At 44.8% G+C, this 6,578-nt stretch overlaps 1 protein-coding gene across 2 annotated transcripts in view; it reads left to right on the top strand.

Annotated features, from left to right (window-relative positions):
- The first annotated feature begins 5,777 nt into the window (after positions 1–5,777).
- LOC142699069 (protein phosphatase 1 regulatory subunit 36-like) overlaps positions 5,778–6,578 on the top strand; it is a 46,705-nt gene continuing 45,904 nt past the window's right edge. The window contains exon 1 of one of the 2 annotated variants that reach the window (XM_075847982.1): positions 5,778–5,795. The gene's annotated coding sequence lies outside the window, so the exon portion shown is untranslated. Of the gene's footprint in view, positions 5,796–6,077; positions 6,152–6,578 lie in introns of those variants that run through there. The other variant, XM_075847981.1, reaches the window with a different exon arrangement.

The following is a 6,578-nucleotide window of genomic DNA, read 5'->3' as shown; positions in this document are numbered from 1 at the left end:
ACACCCTTGTCACTGAGGGAAAAGACAGAGTGGGAGGGGCTAGTATGAGTGGGGGCGGGCACTGGCTGTTGCTTGGGATCCGTATAGTTTCAACATATAGGTCAACGGAACAGGGCTCTGCGATGCTATAGTGCACGTTCCATTCACCTAAATGCAGCTATATGGGCCCTATAGTGTTAGGATATCGGTGGACACCTTTATGAGTTTTACACGTTAGCGGTTTCCTGGAGTTAGAAAACTTGCACTAAGTTTCAGGCTGTAAATTTAATTCAGAAGTATTGCAATGTATTATATTAGCAATCAGCATATTGTATGTTAAAATCCCGCAGTAGGACTAAAATAAAAACGTAAAAAAAAAGTTTCATGAAGTTTATAGAAAAATGAAAAAAGAAACTAGTTTCCCTTACAAAATGCCTGACAGTACAAGATTGGTATCGTCGCATCTGTAGCGACCTGTACTATAAAAATACAACATTATTTATCCTGCACAGGGAATGACGGAAAAAACAATGGCAGAATTGCTATAATCTCGCCTCCCAAAACAGCAAAAACAACGAATCAAAAAACAATGGTGAAAAAAAAGTTTCATTCTCAGAATGAAGTGTTTTTAAAAGTTTTTATTGTGCAAAACGAATAAAACACAAAATAACTGGATATGTTTGCTATCGCCATAATTGTGACGACCTCCAGAACAAAGTCATGTCATTTGTACTGCACATTGAATTCTATAAAAACAAGACTAAAAGTTGTTCAATACATTTATGTGCCCCAAAATGGTAAGATTAAAAAATACACCTCATCCTGCACCAAATAGGACTTTATAAGGCGGTGTCGATGAAAAAACGAAAAACCATGGAAATGTGAGATGAAAATAATCATCATGTGGACCCCAACATGGTACCGGTAAGACATACAAGGAATACGCTTTCTAATAGGCGTCCTGCGGGCTTCTGCGCAGGTCAATTTAAACAGAGGGGGAAGCAAATATTAGTAAATCTGTCATTAACGAGAATACATAAAAACATGGGATTTATTTTGTTATTGTCAAAGATCTGTTATCCATGTCATGTAGAGATAAAGTACAAAGCTGCCTGTACCCGCTGCCGCCAAACAGCAGGAGATGTCGCGGAGCCAAGAACTGCTTAGTAAATCCGCAAATAACACCGCGTGGGTTTTGCCACCCGGCAGCCACCATTGTTCAGCTGCAGGGTGCATGGGCAGCCTAACTGTCAGTTAGTCACATGGCTGCTTAACATTAAAGCAACAACTGAACAGTTCAGCCCCATCTGTTGTGCTACACTGCATAGTGTGACTATATTGTGCTGTGTGTAGTGTGTTCAGAGTAGCGCTTACCGATAGATGTACAGGAGATCTGAGCAGTCACAACCAGGTACATATGGAAGGAAATCATGTGCAGGACATTCTCCTCAGAGATCACCAGTCACTGGAAGAGTCGTTACAACTCAACTGATCATGGCAGTCGGCCAACGGTCTTACCAACCAGTCCAAATCATAACCAATCACTGCCAGACATGTCTGTCACATGACCTCTTCACTGCAGCCAATTGTCTTTCAGGAATTATCTTTAAAACTGGACAAATATCATTTTTATCAATAATCTTTTTGGACAGTCGTTTCATCCAAATCCAACAAAGCAGATATTATAATGTGTAAGGAAGGGAAATCCCATCATGAAAATATTCCCAGTGTATTCATTTTCAACAACTGTATGTGGCAGTTTTTAATGCCAAATTCCCAGTGATCGAGACCACGGCTTCTCAATCTTTTACTGCTGGGTCCTGAACCAGCCAGAACATGGCGATGCCCGGGCCTAAGAAATGGTCGCAGTCCATGCCAAGATGTTTACAAATATTTATTTCTCAATGTGTCCTAATGTGTCATTGTTGTGCAGCGACAGACGCCATACAGTACATTAGAATATTCCTTTCTAGGATTTTTTGTTCTATGTTCACGCGGGGGTGTATTTGTTCCAGATTTTCTGCAAAGATTCTTCACCAAAAATCTGCAGCAACTTGCATTGCAAGTTTTCCAAACCTCATTCACACATTGCAGAAAAAATCAGCAGGGTTGTTAGGGCTTGCAGACTTGAAAATCCACAGCATGTTCTGTTCTGTTGCGGAAAGGTGGAAGAATTTGTATTTAACCCTTGCCATGACAAATCCATGGTTAAATCCAAGTAAAAATCAGCTTCAAACTCCTCAGGGGTGCGATGCAGATTTGTGTTGCTGATTTGAATGCAGAAAATACTCCCTGTGTGAACATAGACTATGGCTGATGTTGGGGCTTCTCTTTGCTGCATGACAGATCATATAGATTGTATTTTGCATGTTTACAATGTGTTCCTTTCCAAACCAGAACAGGTCACTTTTACAGCAGTTTCAGACAAGGTGGATCACATAATGCCGGCTGTACTAGAGTGTGTTTAACCCCTTAGTGACCAGCCTATTTTAGGCCTTAATCACCAAGCAGTTTTTTACGTTTTACCATTGTGGCATTCAAAGAGCTATAACTTTTTTATCTTTGCATCGACATAGCAAACATAGGGACTTGTTTTTTGCGGGACAAGTTGTATTTTTTAATAGCACTATTTTGGGGTACATATAATTTGTTGATTAGCTGTTATTAACTTTTTTTGGGGGGAATAGAAAAAAAAGTTTTCTTCTGTTTTACTACTTTTAGGCCCGCTGCACACGGCTGTAGCTGTAATCCCAGTCCGTGATTACGGCTACGGCCGGCCACGGACAGTCGTCCTCATTTGCAGGCCATGCTCCCATTATAAAGTATGGGAGCATGGTCTGTAAAATAAAAAAATTACACATGTCCTATATTTTACGGAAGCTTCCTATGGCCCGAGCACCTTCCCATAAATATACGGGACGGTGACCGTTGGCAAAAGAAATGAATGGGTCTGTAATTGCAGTCGTTAATTACGGATGAAATGTACGGTCGTGTGCATGGGGCTTTACACAGTAAAAACACTTTTTTTTAAAAAAAATATTTGTTTTTGTGTCGCCATATTTTTAGAGCCATAACTTTTTATATTTTTCAGCCGATGCAGCTGTATGAGCGATGCAGCTGTATGAGGGATGCAGCTGTATGAGGGATGCAGCTGTATGAGGGATGCAGCTGTATGAGCGATGCAGCTGTATGAGCGATGCAGCTGTATGAGGGATGCAGCTGTATGAGGGATGCAGCTGTATGAGCGATGCAGCTGTATGAGGGATGCAGCTGTATGAGCGATGCAGCTGTATGAGGGATGCAGCTGTATGAGCGATGCAGCTGTATGAGGGATGCAGCTGTATGAGCGATGCAGCTGTATGAGCGATGCAGCTGTATGAGGGATGCAGCTGTATGAGGGATGCAGCTGTATGAGCGATGCTGCTGTATGAGCGATGCAGCTGTATGAGGGATGCAGCTGTATGAGGGATGCAGCTGTATGAGCGATGCTGCTGTATGAGCGATGCAGCTGTATGAGGGATGCAGCTGTATGAGGGATGCAGCTGTATGAGGGATGCAGCTGTATGAGGGATGCAGCTGTATGAGGGATGCAGCTGTATGAGGGATGCAGCTGTATGAGCGATGCTGCTGTATGAGCGATGCAGCTGTATGAGGGATGCAGCTGTATGAGGGATGCAGCTGTATGAGCGATGCTGCTGTATGAGCGATGCAGCTGTATGAGGGATGCAGCTGTATGAGGGATGCAGCTGTATGAGGGATGCAGCTGTATGAGGGATGCAGCTGTATGAGCGATGCAGCTGTATGAGGGATGCAGCTGTATGAGCGATGCAGCTGTATGAGGGATGCAGCTGTATGAGGGATGCAGCTGTATGAGGGATGCAGCTGTATGAGGGATGCAGCTGTATGAGGGATGCAGCTGTATGAGGGATGCAGCTGTATGAGCGATGCAGCTGTATGAGGGATGCAGCTGTATGAGGGATGCAGCTGTATGAGCGATGCAGCTGTATGAGGGATGCAGCTGTATGAGGGATGCAGCTGTATGAGCGATGCAGCTGTATGAGGGATGCAGCTGTATGAGGGATGCAGCTGTATGAGGGATGCAGCTGTATGAGGGATGCAGCTGTATGAGGGATGCAGCTGTATGAGGGATGCAGCTGTATGAGCGATGCAGCTGTATGAGGGATGCAGCTGTATGAGGGATGCAGCTGTATGAGGGATGCAGCTGTATGAGCGATGCAGCTGTATGAGGGATGCAGCTGTATGAGGGATGCAGCTGTATGAGCGATGCAGCTGTATGAGGGATGCAGCTGTATGAGGGATGCAGCTGTATGAGGGATGCAGCTGTATGAGTGATGCAGCTGTATGAGGGATTTTTTTTGCGGGATTACTTGTAGTTTTTATTTGTACCATTTTGGAGTACATGCGACTTTTTGATCACTTTGTAACAAACTTTTTTTGAACGCAGGATGAACAGAAAACAGCGATTCTAGCAAATTGTTTTTTACTTTATATTTTATAGTGCTGGCCGTAGAGGGTTAAATAATGTAATAGATTTATAGTTGAGGTCGTTACAAACGCGTCCGTTTTTTAGGGGAAGAAGTGGGTTTTTAATTGTTTTTTAATTATTAATTACATTTATTAAGCTTTTTTTTTAACTTTTTTTTAGTCCCACTAGGGGACTTTACTATGCGATCATTTGATTGCTTTCATAATACATTGCAATACTTCTGTACTGTAGTGTATTATTGCCTGTCAGTTTTACACTGACAGGCATCTGTTAGGCCATGTCTCTGGCATTCATTAGAGGCAGACCTGGGGGCCACTTTTATCCACCGATCGCATCGTGGGTGTGCTGGTGGGGTGAGAGAGGGAGCCCCCTCCCTCTAAAACCACTCAGATGTGGTGACCGCCACATCTGAGGGGTTAAAAGGACGGGATCGATGATGATTTCGATCCCGCCCGCTCAAGCTTGTCTGCTCCCAGCCCTCAGATACCTACGGTAGCTGAGAGCAAAGCGATCTAACTGCTCCTGGCGACTCCGATTTATTCTGATGCAGTGCCATAGAAAGGCCCATGAATCAGAATAAAGCCTGTTAGTGGCCGCATATTGGTGGTCACTAACGAGTTCATTATACAATGTTAGTAGCCTATCTGAAGACTTTGCAAACATGCGCATATGTTCTGAACACAGATCAGGGCAAGCAGGGTCAATTGTTTATATAAAAACCAGAAACAGCAGCAGTGCTGGGGTCCTGGATTCAATGTGAGCTTGTATGTTCTTCCTGGATTTGCGTGGATTTTCTTCCGGGTACTCCGGTTTCCTCTCACACTTTAAAAACATATAAAACTGTCCCCAGTGTGTGTGTCTGAGATCGGATGAGCTCCAATGAGACTGTGAGCTCCATTGGGGGCAGGGAATGATGTAAATGGTGACAATCTCTGTACTGCACTGAAGAATATGTTAGTGCTATATACTAGATAGGGAGAAAAAACAACACACAGCGCCACATAGTGCAATTATCCAATGGTCATAGGCAGGGCCGCACCTGCCATGAGGCGAGGTGAGGCAGCGGCCTCAGGCGGCGCCACCGAGCTAATAACGGGGGGCGGAATATTGTGGCAGGGCCAGGGGGGATGCGTGGGGAAGGCAGGGGAGAATACTTTACCTAGCAGACGTGCAGCACGATAGGCGCACGTCTGCTAGTACACTCCCCCTCTGTACGCTGCACGCGCCGCGAGAGAGGAGCATAGGGAACCTGGAGGACTGCGGGAGGAGCGGCCTGAACGCTCTCTCCTGAAGAAAAGAAGAGCAGCTGGTAAGTAATGAGTTGAGGACAGGAGGCTGAGTCGTTGATAAAGACTAGAGTGGCAGAGTGCCAATTACTGCGCTCAGCCTCCTGCCCTCACTAATTTAAAAGTGATGGGCTGCCTGCTACCATACTGACAAGAGGGGGGCATCTGACTGACTGCATTGGGCAGCCTTAGAGGTGTGCGACATGGTGCTGCATCCTCCCACCATGTAGGGGGCGCAACTGTGCAGGCCGTGCTTTGGACTCTATATTCTCTGCTCCTCGTTACACACACTGAGGAAGCAGAGGAAGCAAGTGCAGAGCCGAGGAGGAAGCTCCGCCCACAGTCTGACCTGCAAGAAACCTGTGCAGCTGGAGAGATGGTAAGTTCCTGTGAGTGTGTGTGTGTGTATGTGTGTGTGTGTGTGTGTGTGTGTGTGTGTGTATATGTATATGTATACATGCCTTGTGTCTGACTGTCTGTCTATGTGTGTGTATATATGTGTCTCTATATGCATACATGCTTTGTGTGTGTGTGTGTGTGTGTGTGTGTGTGTGTGTGTGTGTGTGTGTGTGTGTGTGTGTGTATATATATATGTGTCTGTATATGCATACATGCCTTGTGTCTGATTGTCTGTGTATGTGTGTGTGTGTATATATGTGTCTCTATATGTATACATGCTTTGTGTGTGTGTGTGTGTGTGTGTGTGTGTGTGTATATATGTGTCTGTATATGCATACATGCCTTGGGTCCGTCTATGTGTGTATATATGTGTTGGTATGTGTATACATGCCTTGTGTCTGTGTGTG

Source organism: Rhinoderma darwinii, unplaced genomic scaffold (assembly GCF_050947455.1).
Source record: "Rhinoderma darwinii isolate aRhiDar2 unplaced genomic scaffold, aRhiDar2.hap1 Scaffold_125, whole genome shotgun sequence".
Taxonomy (NCBI): domain Eukaryota; kingdom Metazoa; phylum Chordata; class Amphibia; order Anura; family Rhinodermatidae; genus Rhinoderma; species Rhinoderma darwinii.
The sequence above is the reverse complement of the archived record's forward strand: the minus strand, read 5'-3'. Positions and strand labels throughout refer to the sequence as shown.